This window comes from Canis lupus, chromosome 7, assembly GCF_048164855.1.
Source record: "Canis lupus baileyi chromosome 7, mCanLup2.hap1, whole genome shotgun sequence".
In the NCBI taxonomy this organism is placed as follows: Eukaryota; Metazoa; Chordata; class Mammalia; order Carnivora; family Canidae; genus Canis; species Canis lupus.
The window spans coordinates 14,309,489-14,324,679 of NC_132844.1; the positions used below are offsets into that span (position 1 = coordinate 14,309,489).

Here is a 15,191-nt window from a genome sequence, read left to right on the forward strand (position 1 = left end):
TATGTTGTAGTATTTCATGATGTGAAACAATTTATACAGTTCATCTTTTGCAAATAAAGGCATTTACAAGATTTGTAAATAATCTTCAAAATCTATTTCTGGACAAAAATATACACAAAAGTTCTGCAATTTCACCATGCATTTTTTGATGGGAACTTTTGTCCCCTTTTCCTGTTGCTATTTCTATACTAATATAATGGAATTATCTGCTTCAATAAATCTCATGAGTAGTCTCCTGTGAACATCTATGGCTTAATTCAAGAGGAATAGTTTATAGTATTTGTCAAAACCATTTTTTTATGCTAAGTAGAATTACCACCTGATTGCTTCTGAGTTTGATTTTTTTTTGCTTTTAATAATATTGATATGAATATGAAAGTTATAGTCATGTAGTCATAAATTAAAGAATATATAAATACACACGTGGTGGCAAAGTTAAGATTAATAACCAGATTAGCTGCCAACTATGAACGTTAATAAAAGTGACTAACCAAATTATAAAACCATCTGCTATAGTCATTTATTGGGAATTGCCAAGTTTCTAAAAGTTGCTGATATTTATTATATATTTTTAGTAACAGGTTAGACTTTTGCAAATTTTTCAGTTGTACTTCCCTTTTAAAATTCAGAATTTCACAGTGTCAAATATATCCTTCTCACCACTTCTAAGCCTTTAAACTGCATACCAGAGGAGGGTATTTTTATTTGTTTGTTTCAACACCAGTAAAAATACAGAAAGAATCCAATGACTTGATTCTGGATTAAGGAAGCTAATACCTGAATCAGAGGAAGGATCTGTATTCTGCAGCACTAGCTCACAGCAGAATATCAAACTGGGTCCACCTCAATCTGTCACCAAGAGTTCCATCAGTGACTATGCTAAAGGAGCAGGAACAAGACTGGCTCCAAGTGGCAAATCATGTTGGCAGGAGAGGAGGACACTCACTCTTTGTGGGGAAGAAGTCTAGATTAAAGCATTGCTCATAAGAACATGGTTGAGGAACAACTCTGAGGATTCACATGGGACTGGCCCCAGCTTCAAATCTCCAAATGGGTAAGGGTCAAAGATAAGGCATGTTGGAAGAACTGAATTCCAGTCACTGGTAAAATCTTAGGGGATTGTCTTAGAACAGAGTCCAAATCAGCTCCACTACCCAATAGATCAGAGTCAGAAGGAGCCCGCACTATAGAATCAAGAGCAAAATTGCTTCGAATGAGCCGTAAGTAAATGGAAGGAATTTAGAATTTAGAAGGAATTTAGAACTTACCCACTGTCCAGGTAGTGGGCAGAGAAGAAAGTGAAAATAACATGATCCCACTGACACTAAGTCATATGTGAATCAGAAAGGTAATGAGGTTTAAAAAAAACAAAACACTTTGACTCAGTTACATTCACATATCTTATGAAAGTATTCTAAAGAAATGAACTTGGACAATTAAAAATTGTATGGCTAACAGACTCAGACCCTCTCTTCATCATTCTTTTTTTTTTTTTATGATAGGCACACAGAGAGAGAGAGAAGCAGAGACATAGGCAGAGGGAGAAGCAGGCTCCATGCACCGGGAGCCCGACGTGGGGATACGATCCCGGGTCTCCAGGATCGCGCCCTAGGCCAAAGGCAGGCGCCAAACCGCTGCGCCACCCAGGGATCCCTCTCTTCATCATTCTTATACAAATCTGGTCATTGGCAGCATCTGTGGAATGAAGAACAAGGAATGAAGATTTCAGCTTGCAAAAAAATATTTCTGAGATTCCTTTTAAGAAATATTTTTTTAGGGATCACTGGGTGGCTCAGTGGTTTAGTGCCTGCTGTGGGTGGGCCCAGAGCGTGATCCTGGAGACCCGGGATCGGTCCTGCATCGGGCTCCCTGCATGGTGCCTGCTTCTCTCTCTGCTTCCCTCTCTCTCTCTCTGTGTCTCTCATGAATAAATAAATAAAATCTTAAAAAAAAAAGAAATATTTTTTAAATGTACTTGGCCATCTTATCTGAATAAATACATTTATAAACATTGTTACCAGGTAGCAAGAGGTGATCCTGTCCAATGTTTGCAGAGATTTTATGGTTGGCAAATATAGTGTAAAATTTGCAAAGATACTAGGCTAGGAGTATGTTTACATTGGATAAGTGAAAAAGCCCGGCTTACGCAGTGAGCTTCATTAATGTCGACAGTCAATTCGAAAAATATAAGCCCCTAAAGTCCACTTTTCTTATCAAAACTTCTAGGTCAAAATGATTGGGAAAAATATTTCAACTCACACTTCTCTTGGTTTTTAAGGGAAGAGGTGTCAAATTTATGGAATCTCAAATATAGGTTACTTGACAGTATTAAAAGAAATTCCACTTAAAAATACTTGCTGGCAATGTATTCTATTATTTTTTTTAAATCCACTAATGAATTTTGTGTGTGCGTGTGTATGTGTGTGTGTTTGTGTGTGTGGTTTTTTAATAGCCTTAGACCTTGTAGGCTTGAAGCAGTTACATATTACTTGCAGTAACTCTTGGAAGTAGCACACGTAATTCAACCCCGAATCTAAACCTTTAATCATCTGGTTTTGACAACTTCTGTTTAGTGTGTTCTGCCAACAACATATTAATTAGATGTGACCCAGTGGTTCCAGGTCATTGCAGGAAAGCAAACAGAGCTCCAGAGATTACATGCTAAAACTCAACTATCTTCTTGGCTGCTTTGTAAAATAAAGGAAGTGAAAATCTGAAGTAATTCTCATAAAGACGAGCTACCTAAAGAAAAAAGGAGGGACTGGGAACACATGGATTACCAAGATTATATGTGTCTATGAATTGTTTACTTTGTCTGCACAAACCTATTCAGAGTGGTCTTACCAATATTCCCAACACAGTCTGCTGTGTTTCTAAGGAAAACATAAAGGACTAAATAAACAACTTTGATTTTGTGAAACAGTTGGTATAGAAAGAACACTTGTTGTGGTGGTCATTGAGTAACGTATAGAACTGTGGAGTCAACATATTATACACCTGCAACGAATATAACATTGTATGTTAGTTATACTTCAATTTTTAAAAAATCAACTAATTTATCTGGATGAATCTCAGTGTTCTAAATATGTAACAGTATTAGTCTGCTAGGCTGTCATAACAAAGCACCACAAACTGGATTGCTTAAAGAACAAAAAAAAAATTTAAGTACACTGCTAAATAATAGAAGCAAGTGTGGAAAACATTTGTGCATCACAGCAAGGAATGTAACTCAGTCACTTAGAGGAAAATTATTATATCATCTGTCCCAGTCATATCAGTATTTCATTGAGAGTAGCTATTCCCCCAAAAGATTAATAAGATGATAAGATCTTTATTATTATAATTAATGACAATAAGGAACACTGGTGAGAATCAGTATTGATCAACAACATTGATTTGAATCATTGAATTAAACTTATTGCAGTAGAAATCTTTGCAGTCAAAAAAAATGAAGTGATAACAATAGGATTTCTATGATTGTAACACTGATGATTAAAAATAAAAACACTACAGGAAAATGGATATCTTTAGTATATTTTGGTTTTTCATTTTTAGAATGTTAGGGAAAGAGGTATCTTGACCTTTTAAGCAATTTTCCTGTCAGAAACACTAATTTCCTTCTATATTCAGTGCTGGGCAGGGATATAGATGCTTTTGCTTTTCCCAGCATGTGGTATTGACTTTGGAGCAAAACTTAAATGGAACCCAGATGTTTCTCTCCTAAGCCCCAACTCTTGCCTCCAGGCCTGCGGTCTCTGGCTTTCCTTAGGCCAACCCTGATTCATAACTCAGCACCTTTTGGAATTCCTTGAAAAGAATCCACCCTCTCAAAAGCATTATTGAGATATATAGACTTTATTGAAGACTTTGAGGGAAAGGTTTGCTTTGCAAACTCCATAGCAAGCAACTTAAAAATTAATATAAAATCATCTCCTAAGTGCTCTTCTTAGACATTCCTCCCTCTCCTTTTTAACCATCCTACCTGGATTTTCTGCCCTCCCTCTGGATCTTCTGGAAATTTCAAATTACTCCATCATCTTCTGTGCAAAGTCCTTCAACTCTGCCCATCTTCCATGCCAAACATGGTCACTCAAATGCAGCATGGCACATAAGCAAAGGGCCCTCCAGGTAAAAAGATCCCTTTGCTTTATAAAGCAATGTATTGGCCCATTAGGATCTCATCTTTCATACTAAGAAGTTCATCCAAGTGGGTTTTTTTTTTCTAAGAATATATAACGTTCTGCCTAAGAAGAATTCTGTAGAATAAAAATTTCTCCATTTCTCTTAATAAAAGTCACTTTCTCTGATTCAGAAATTCCAATAGCCTACACCTACACAGCAAGAAATACCAAGGAATGTGATAATCCACAAACATATCTATCAACTCCCTGGAGGTCTCTCTCCTCGAATAAATTCTAAAAAATTCTAATTTCAAAGTATAAATTGCTACATATGTTTTGGCCTAACTAGAAGATCTGGTTTTAAATAGATATCCTTGTTTTGAAAATGACCTTTGATCACCCAACATCATTTCTCCATTCCACTCACCAGGAGTATACACACATTTTTTTTTAGAAAACTATGTATCACATAAGTTTATATCAATGAGATCAAACCTTTAAAAGAAGCAGATTGATCCAGTAAGATAACTTACCGAAAGAGCCTCTTTTCTTGTTATAAACCACACCAAAGAAAATTTGAACTTGCAAATGTGTGTGTTATGGCATAACTAATTATTTAAGATGTAGCTAACAAAATGACATAACTGTTGGATTATGAGTCTAGGAAGGGCCTTGGTGGAGTGATGAGGAGGGTGTGTGGAGGTGGCTGGAAATTATATCTGTTTGATTTTCCAGTTTTGGGTTGTGGGACCATGTTAACTGGGCAACAAAAAGAACATAAGCTGCTTAGAGTCACAATATCAGGTGTGACGATGGCTCCATCTCTAACCTTAGTGAGTTATGGCATCTTTTGAATTTCAATTTTCTCATCTGTAAAAGAGAAATACAAATCCTACCTCAGAGCATTATCGTGAGCATTAATTATATGAGTATTTTACACATAGGGAGATATCAAGACAATGCAATCAGAATTTCATAGATGCAGAAAATGAGTCTCTTCTTCCTAGCCTCAACTCAGGACGCCTTTTTGCGGGCCCCCCAGATCATCTGGGAGTAACACTCAACAGCCGGCCATGGAGATGAATTTGATCCAATACTGTGTTTAAAATTTGCCAAGGCCACATTCTGACTTTCATGGGCCCTGGCCACTTTTTGTCATTGTAGGCTCCTTCCTCCATAAAAACACATTGAAAATTATGTTTTATGAATGTGTTGGCATAAAGATGAATACAACCCAGGCTTGATCCATTTTGATATATTTATTATGATAATATTCTTTTTTTCTTCTGATTTCTGAAAGAAGTTAAAACATTTCTGTAGGTCTCTAACAGTACCTTGAGCCCTGGGCACTCTGTCTACAGAGACTTCTGGATAAGTCCCTGTTACCTTCTTGCTCCTGTTGGGAGGCTCCAACTTCTCGTTTGTGGTACTTTTTTTCAAGTATTTAAGGAAAAGCCTCGATCCTCTCTCTTCTTTTACTCTTTGTTGAACACATTAATTTTCTCTAATCTCTCTTCATAGACTCAATCCTCTTATCCTTTTATCATCTGGTTGATTTCTTTGGGTGCCTTTGAATTCTAGCCAAGGTATTGATGTTTCTCTTTGGTAAGTGTAAAACTGTATATGATATCCCAGGCCACCTGATGTAGGCCATATTGAATAAAATGATTTATTTCCTCTTCAGACATGTGAAACTCTACTTTTTGAACTTTTCCAAGTGCATTTGGGCTTTTTAATTTTTATTTGTTTTTAGTAGCTGACAGGGCATATTTAATTTCTTCTGAACTCTTACCCTCAGGTTTTACTGCTTTCCAAATGTCATTGTTTCATTTGTGCCTTTTTTGACTGCATGCACAGAATATTCTCAAATCAAAACTAATAATAAATCAAACACTTAGCCATGGAGATTCAGCATATGATTACCTATCTCCGAAATGTAGCCATTAAAAGAAAGGGGCAACCCTAGGAACCCAGAGTTTAAGCGGGTTTACAACAGTATAGCACACAAAATATGACACAATTCACCTTTCTTTGCTTCTTGGTGATCATTTAAAACATTCACGTTACATTTATTTAAAAGTCACTTATACTAGTTTTTGTTTTATCTTAATGTAACTAGTTTACATATTTGTTTTATTTCCTCTTTAAAATTCTAGATGTCTAGAAAAATGGTTACTGTTTTCTCCACAGTTTTCTAATGATTATTGCCTTGAAGTTTTTTTAAAAAATAATATAATACATTTTTATTCACACTGTGCTGTATTCTAAGAAAAGATTTAAGAAGGTCTATAAAGAAGCATCCAAGATGGTATCATAAAATACATTTGAAATAAATCAAGGGAAAAAAATCAAAGAGAAAATAAAAGTAAGGAAATAAGTTGGATAAAAGGTATGTATGATAACATATGCCATGAGTTCATACATCCTTGCTGGAAACAGGCCACAGCACTGACTTTAAGGTCAGTTTTTGAATACTAGGTAAGGCAAACAATATGTACTTCCAATTTTCCACCTAAAAACTGATAAAAACATTTTAACCAATACTTACTTAGGATGAATAAAAATAGTATCAAATAATTTTTATGTGGCTGTGACTCCTTTACGGGGAAGACAAAGTGTTCTATCATAAAGCTTATATCTCCCCATCCCCCTCCAGCTCCCCATCTGCCATATCTGATTTCTCAGTAACACAAGGAAAATTGTCAATTATCTACAGCCAGAAATTCTCATCTGCTTTTTAAAAATCATCAGGGCTGTCAAGTTGAGCACTGCCAAACTAAGGGATACAATTCACAGGCTATACGTTAGAAATTTAAAAATCTGGAAAACAGAAAAATATAAAGAATGTACAAAAGAGTATAAAGATACACCTTAATTACACAGAGATAATATCTGTTAACACCTTGTTCCTTTTATGTTTTTTAAGGACAACTTCCTATAAAGGGAATTCTTGCATTAAAAGATATGCTTGTGTTAAAAAAAAAAAAGATATGCTTGTGTTTAAAACAAAATTTGCCAAATTAGCCCTCAGTCTGTAATATATGAGGATGGCCATTTCAGTATATTCTTGCTAAATTTATGGCTTTTTTTTCCTTTATGACATGAAGATAATATTATCTAACAATAACCCTATTAGCTCATGGGGTTGTTGTAAATAATAAATGAGCTGGCAATATGTAATGTGCTTAGAACAATGTCATGCACATTTTTGCTATTAATTTCAAATTTTGTAGATAAAAGTAGTTTCTCATTTTTTCATAGTTATTAGGGATATGGAATATGTATTCATATATTTATTGTGCATCTTTGTTTCTTTCATTAATTGTCTATTCAGAACTTTGCCACAACTTTGTAATGGTTGCTTGCTCATTTTATATATTCTCTGTATACTAAGGATATTAACCATGTATATGACATAAATGTTTCAAATACATGGTTAATTTCTCTCAGTTCTTGCTTTTTTTAAACTTTGGTTTTATGTTTCTTTACAGGCAAATGTTTAAATATTTTAGTAAGTCAAATAACCAATTTGGGGGGGTTCTGTTTCTTCCTTTTCTATTTACTTCCTAAATATTTACTTCTGTGATTGCTGTAACAAGTTGCCACAAACTGGGTGGCTTAAAAACAACAGAAATTTATTCTCTTACAGGTCTGGAGGCTAGAAGTCCAAAATCAAGGTGTCAGTAGGAATTATTCCTTTCAGAAGCTCTGAGGGTAAACCTCATCTGTTCTCACACTTCTCTCCTAGCTTCTGGTGATTCCCTGCAACTCTTGGCTTTCTTGGCTTGTAGATGCATCAGTCTGATCTCTGCCCCCCTGTTCAACAGGCTTTCCCTTGTATGTCTGTGTCTGTGTGTCCAAATTTTCCTGTTTTTATAAAGACATTGGTAATATCAAATTTAGAGCTTTTTTTTCCCCTTTAAATTCAATTTGCCAACATAGAGCATAATACCCAGTGCTCATCATATCATGTGCCCTCTTTAATGCCCATCACCCAGTTACCCTATCTCCTCTCCACCTCCCCTTCCACAACTCTTTATTTCCCAGAGTCAGGAGTCTCTCATGGCTTGTCTTCCTCTCTAATTTTCCTCCACTCAGTTCCCCCCACCTGCCCTCTCTTATGGTCCCTTGCACTATTTCTTATATTCCATGTATGAGTGAAACCACATAATAATTGACTTTCTCCAACTGACTTATTTAATTCAGCATAATACTCTCCAGTTCCATCCACGTTGATGTAAATGGTAGTATCCATCCTTTCTGATGGCTGAATAATATTCCATTGTGTTTATATACTATATTTTCTTTATCCATTCATCTGTTGAAAGACATCTTGGATCCTTCCATAGTTTTGCTATTGTAGACATTGCTGCTATGAGCACTGGAGTGTAGGTGCCATGTCATTTCACTACACCTACATCTTTAGTGTAAATACCCAGTAGTGCAATTGCTGGGTCATAGGGTAGTTCTTTTCTAACTTCTTGAGGGTGGCTGCACCAGCTTACATTCCCCACAACAGTGTAAGAGTGTTCCCCTTTCTCCATATCCTCATCAACATTTGTTGTTTCCTGTCTTGTTAATTTTAGCCATTCTCACCAGTGTAAAGTGGTATCTCATTGTGGTTTCGATTTGTATTTCCCCGATAACAAGTGATGTGGAGCATTGTTTCATGTGCTTGTTGGCTATGTGTAGGTCTTTGGAGAGATGTCTTCTGCCCATTTCTTGACTAGATTGTGTTTTTTTGGATGTTGACTTTGATAAATTCTTTATTTATCTTGGATACTAGCCCATTATATGATATGTCACTTGAAAATATCTTCTCCCATTCTGTAGATTGCGTTTTAGTTTTGTTGATGGTTTTCTTTGCTGTGCAGAAGTTTTTTATCTTGATGAAGTCCCAATAGTTCATTATTGCTTTTGTTTCCCTTGCCTTCATAGATGTGTCTTACAAGAAGTTGCTGTGGCCAAGTTCAAAAAGGTTGATACCCATGTTCTCCCTTAGGATTTTGATGGATTCCTGTCTCACATTTAGATCTTCCATCCATTTAGATTTTATCTTTGTGTATGGTATAAGAAAATAGTCCAGTTTCATTCTTCTGCATGTGGCTATCCAATTTTCCCAACGCCATTTATTGAAGAGACTGTATTTTTTTCCATAGGATATTCTTTCCTGCTTTGTCAAAGATTAGTTGACCACAGAGTCGAGGGTCCATTTCTGTGTTCTCTATTCTGTTCCATTGATCTACGTGTCTGTTTTTGTGCCAGTACCATGCTGTCTTTGTATATAGCTTGACGTCTGGCATTGTGATGCTCCCAGCTTTGGTTTTCTTCTGAATTTGGAGCCTATCTTAATCTAGTATGAGCTCATCTTAATTTGATTACATCTGCCAAGATTTTATTTCCGAATACAGTCACATTCATAAGTTTCTGTGGACATGAATTTTTGTAGAACATTACTCAATCTACCACATGAAGTACTTTTGTACCCCAAGATCACAAAAATATTCACATTTATATTGTAGGTATATATGTATTTTTATATTACTCTTTAATCCATCTGTATCTCCATTGTTTCCCGATATAATCAGTGTTTAATTATTTAGGCTAGAGTACATTATCTTAAAACTTGAGCTTTTCCACTTTTTTCCAGTAGTAATGGAAATGTAAAATAGCAAATATTCCATTTAAATAACTTTCACAGAGACAGACAGAGAAATAAGAAAAATTTAAGAGGACATTTGATGACCCAGAACATGACCAAGAAATACCAACCTTGCCCAGTGCAAAATAAATGCTCATCACTCTTGGAAATCTTCGTATTCATCTCTTTCTCCTAAGCTAAGATTTACATAGTTTTATGAAGATGAAATCACACCCTGATTTAGTGCTCAGATGAACAGAAGATGCTTGTAGTACAAGAAGCCCTTTGGCATTTTTTGTCTTCTATTACATCACATGTTTGCTTTCATGTCATATTTTCCCTCAGATCTGGCTTTCAGATGAACACTCCACCCAGTGCTCTGGCTTTATTCATTTCCATATTGTCCCGCCTCATCCTGGGGTAGATACATGGGCAGAACTCTGCTTGTTCTCCAGATACTTTTCTATAGGTCACATTGGATTCTTTAGTGATTTTCAATTATACTAATGTTTAATGGGTTTCCTCCTTGGATTGCCTTGCTGACTGTGTTATGTCACAGATTGTAATGCCTTATGCTTTGGTTCTTCACAATACTAAAATATGTATATATTTTGGTCTCTCAGATTAAAATCCTCTCTATTCTGTCTGAAATGTCTGTGCATAGACTGGTATGCTAATTTATCACACACCTGTTATTTTTTTCTAGAGATTTGTGTACTTTGAAGATTTTAGGTGGTTCCATATTCCATTAAAACCTATTGTATTGAAGAATTTCATCCACTGCAATAATTTCTGAATTGTATAACTGCCAATTAAACATAAGATTTAAGCTTGTTCTTCAAACCAATGCATACATTTGATATTAATCTACCTAAGAGTAAAATTGGAAGAAATTATTTTTCAGTCAGTGACTAAACACACACCAGGGAAAATTCTCCTTCTGGATCTAGACTTCTGGGTACTGGAAAGAAATAGAACTTAAATCAACAAGCTAATATTTAATTATATAAATATTAAAAAAGCACAAGAAAAAAACATTTCTGACAGAATGAATCACTCTGTCAATAGCTTTTAACTCTTATATAGCTTAGTTTAAAATGTAAGCAGCTAAGTAATATTAAGGCATATGGATATTAGAACTCTTCGGGTGTTCATTATTTCATATATAAATATATCTAAACATTGTTATCTTTAGACATAAAGTTTACAAATGTATGCCAGGCCCCATTCTTAACTGTGTTTCTGCAAGACCACCAGCAAAGTTGTTTCTAGATATAAACATTATCACAAGCTCCTCAGGCTCTCCTGGGCTTTTCTACATCATTACCATCATCTGAGATCTACTAGGTTCTTTCCTTGGAAACACGTTTTTACTGGACCACAACTATGGATGCTGATGGGGAACCTTGGTTCTGGGAGAGACAATCTATCCTAAATAGAGTATTTAGTCTAGAGATATTAACAAATTTCTAAAGGCTTTGTCCTGTAACCTGATTTCTGAAGGCCCAATCATCATCATGACCCATAGATTCCATTTATCTAACAATTATTTAACTCTGCTATGTGCCAGGTCTTGTTCCAGGGTTAATGAATGAAACAAAAAATAATTCCTTGCTCTCATAGGATTTACTGTATGGTAGATCTTCTTTAACCCAAACTGCAAATTCCTATATCTCTTAAGACTAATGTTCCAAAGAGCATGTTAGGAACACCAGAAATAGACTTTTTTGAGATCTGATAAGAAACAGCATTTTTTGGTGCAGGAATATATATGAGATCTTACTCATATAGACACGAGTTGTGAGAAGGAATAGGGCCTATACAAGGATTTTAATAACGTGGAAAAAACTATGTAAGGTAGGGTATTACTGCATTGGGGTGAGATGGTTCCATATGAATATTTGTTAACTCAAAGAAAGGTCTTGGCCAATTGGGGTCTCTATAGTAGCTGGATGAGTACTGTTCATTAATGTGGGGGTGGGGGTTAAGGTAGCACTCCATGACACAAATTAGCTGGTTTGGGATCACACTTTTTTGAAATTCTAGATTCTAGGTAAGAAAAGCACCAAACCAAATACTGTGTTCACCTGTTTGGTTCACCAAACCAATTACTGTGTTCACTCCATTGAATCTTTTTGTCTAACAGTGAAATGCTAAATGACAGGAGAAATCCTCTTCATAAACAATAATGATTTGTGTCTGCTGTCAGCTGTGAAGCCATCTAAAAACAATTCCTTCCCATCGCCTGGCTCAGCCGAGCAGCTGCCATTTCCCTGGCCTAGCTTGTACTGTTGCAGAGCTGAGCAACACAAACATTGGTGGTGCACCTGCTGCTGGGCCTGCCAGAACGATGGTAGTGCCATCGCTCAAGCCAGAGGAACGGGACCATAAAATATAGACGCGCGCCCTTGCTAGCTCAGCTGTTCTCCCCAGTGCTCTCTCCTGCCAGACCAACAACCAGTCCAGTTTGCCTTACAAATCCTTTGCCGGCAGGACTGCACTGAGATATAGCCTTGTTTACTATACCCAGGGAAGGGAGGCTAGTCTTTCACCGTGGTCATCTCTTCCTTGGTGACCTTCTTCACATCCAGGCTGCAACCATCACTCCTCTTGTGATGACTCCACCAAATCATTAACTTGAGTTTAGAATCCTGGAACTCTGGTGCTGGAAGTAACCCTTAAAATCATCCAGACTCCCTCCCAAATTTTAGAGATGAGAAAACTGAAGCAGCAAGATGTTAAGTGACCTTCCAAGCTTATACAAAGTAAGAGCTAGTAAAACCAAGATTACAACCTGGACGCTTGACTCCCAATCTCGTGCTCTTTCCACCCCTCCTTGTTTTACCTGCTGCTTCCCACAACAGCTCATCGCTTCCCCTTATTTTGATTTCTGTAGCCATTCCTGTGTTTCAGGTGATCATTTTTACATGCTTTTGTAATATTTTTCTGGCTGATATCCTACCTACATTCTCATATTCATTGTAAGATAACCAGTGCAGATTACAACTTTAAAATCTTTATAAGAGCTGTCTTTCATGGTTTCTTTATTGCCTCAACTTAGGTCTAAAGTGGATCCAACCCCCTGTGTCTGCCTACATCCAGTTCCCTGTTCTTGGAATGCTGCTCATGTTTTTCTATTTTCTGTTCCTTCTACTTGGAAAGACTACCCCCTATCTCTGCTTATCAATGTCTACCCAGCTTTCAAAACTCAAATCAACTGTCATCAACTCCATCTATTATTCCCCACATTGACTGTGACCTCTTCCTTCTATGCTTTCCCATGATTTAATTCTCTCTTTCACATAGCAACCAACCCCACAGTATAGTTACTAGCATATGTGTTTTATTCCTTCAAGAAGACTTTAAATTTTCCCATGCCTGAGATTCTCTCCTATACAGTCTATACCTGCTACACCCCCAAAAGTGCCATAAATATGGTGGATGCTGAGTTGAATGTCATAGTATTTGAGCAAAATCTGACAACAGTATAGTCTCTTAGCTTAGAAGGTTCATTTTGATTTTATAATCTATATTCATAGCTCCACCATGTCTTGGAATTAGAAATCAAAGCTTAAAAAGTGGGATTTTTTTTGTTTCTTATTTTTTTTAAATATTTCAACAAGCACTATCTTTTTTAAAAATGTGGTAATTGCAGTAAAATACACAATAAAACAAAATAAGATAAAACCTACTATAGTATTAAATACATTCGTATTGTTATATAACCATCATCACCGTCAATCTCCAGAACTCTTTTCATTTTGTAAAACTGAAATTCTGTACCCACTAAACAGCAGTAACTCTCCATTCTCCTCTTCCTTCAAGCTCTGGAAACCACCATCCTATTTTCTGTTTTTATGAATTTGGCTTTATGAATCTAGGTGCCTCGTGTAAATGAAATTATACAGTACTTGTCTTTTTGTGACTGGTTACTTTCACTTAGCATAATGTCCTCAAGCTTCATTCATGTTATAGCATGTGTCAGAATTCCTTTCTCTTTAAGGGTGAATAATATTCTATTGTGGGTTTACGCCACATTTTATTTAGCCATTCATCCATGAAGGAACACTTGGATTGCTTCCATCTTTTGGCTGTTATGAATAGCACTGCTATGAACATAGGTGTACAGATATCTCTTTATGACTCTGCTTGCAATTCTTTTGACCATAACCCAGAAATAGAATTGCTAGGTCATACTCTATTTTTAATTCTACTTTTAATTTTTGAAGGCACTGCCATATTCTTCTCCACAGCATTTGCACCATTTTGCACATTTGAAAGTGAGATTCTTTAAAAAAAATCTTCCAAAAGCCTAAGGTGTAACAGAATACCTGAAGTAGAAAATATGAGATACTGCAGTCTATAATCCAAGCTGCTTCAGTCAGATGAGTCACAGCTGGTGTTTGGAAACCAATTCAATGTGAAGAATACAACCCATAGCCCTGGAGTTCCTGAGCCTGACTGTGCCTAAGAATCTTCCCACCAGAAATCCTGAGCTAGAACCTCTGGGAACCTGCAGTCACATAGAGCTCCTCCAGTGGTCATCTGGCCTGGGGATATGTGGAGAGTTTTCTCATGGACTATGAATATGCTCATAAACTTGTTTTGCTAATGGCATTGGGGCTGGGGGAGTGGAACAATGAGTTAGTATTTATTTTAAAATATCACTTGTTTAGATTCATATTCATGGCCATACCTTGGGACAGGACCCCTGCATGTGCCCAGTTAACTCCAGAGTGGTGGGGCAGAAAAACCAGAGCCAGGGGGATGCACTATGCGGCCATACCCAGCAGGGAAGAAGTAATGGAATAATAGATGAGTGTCTGAGAAATCAGTGGCAATGGATTTGATTGGCTCTCCACACGGTGGATGGAAGATGGTCGAATAAGGAATGTAACAGAGAATCCAAGGGTGGGCAGAACTTGGAAAATGAGTAGTTGGGAAACAAGTTGGAATTGAGGAACTCTATCAGTAGGGAGCAGGGGCAAGACAAAATAGAAGGTAAAGGAGAAAGATCCTAGTTCTAGAGGGAATGAGGTTATTTAGAAGCTCACAAAATCAAGAAATCAGGCATAACTTAAAAACTAGGCCAATGTTAAACATGACATCACTCTCTTCATAATTTTTTATTTTGTCATCCTTTCATCTATGCAGTGACAATCGCTGTAGGCCTTCTAAGTGCTTGGCATCATTATTCTGGGTCCAGAGTGCTCTCTTGGAATCTTCCAGTTCCTACTGCTCAAGGTAAGGAATGGTCCAGCAGTCTCACCACAGAATATTGTTACTAACACCCTATAAACTAGTCTATTCATTTACATTAAGTACTGTATTTTCCAAGAAGTCCTAATCTGTAAAAAAAAAAGGGGGGGGGCATTCTTTCAGTAGACATTTCAACCATATCATTAGAAAGGGCATTTCAGTCCTTACCA

The 15,191-nt window shown here is 36.6% G+C and overlaps 1 long non-coding RNA gene across 1 annotated transcript in view; it reads right to left on the reverse strand.

Moving 5' to 3' along the window:
• Window positions 1-15,191, reverse strand: part of LOC140636593 (uncharacterized) — a 173,041-nt gene that overhangs the window by 70,463 nt on the left and 87,387 nt on the right. The window lies entirely within an intron of this gene.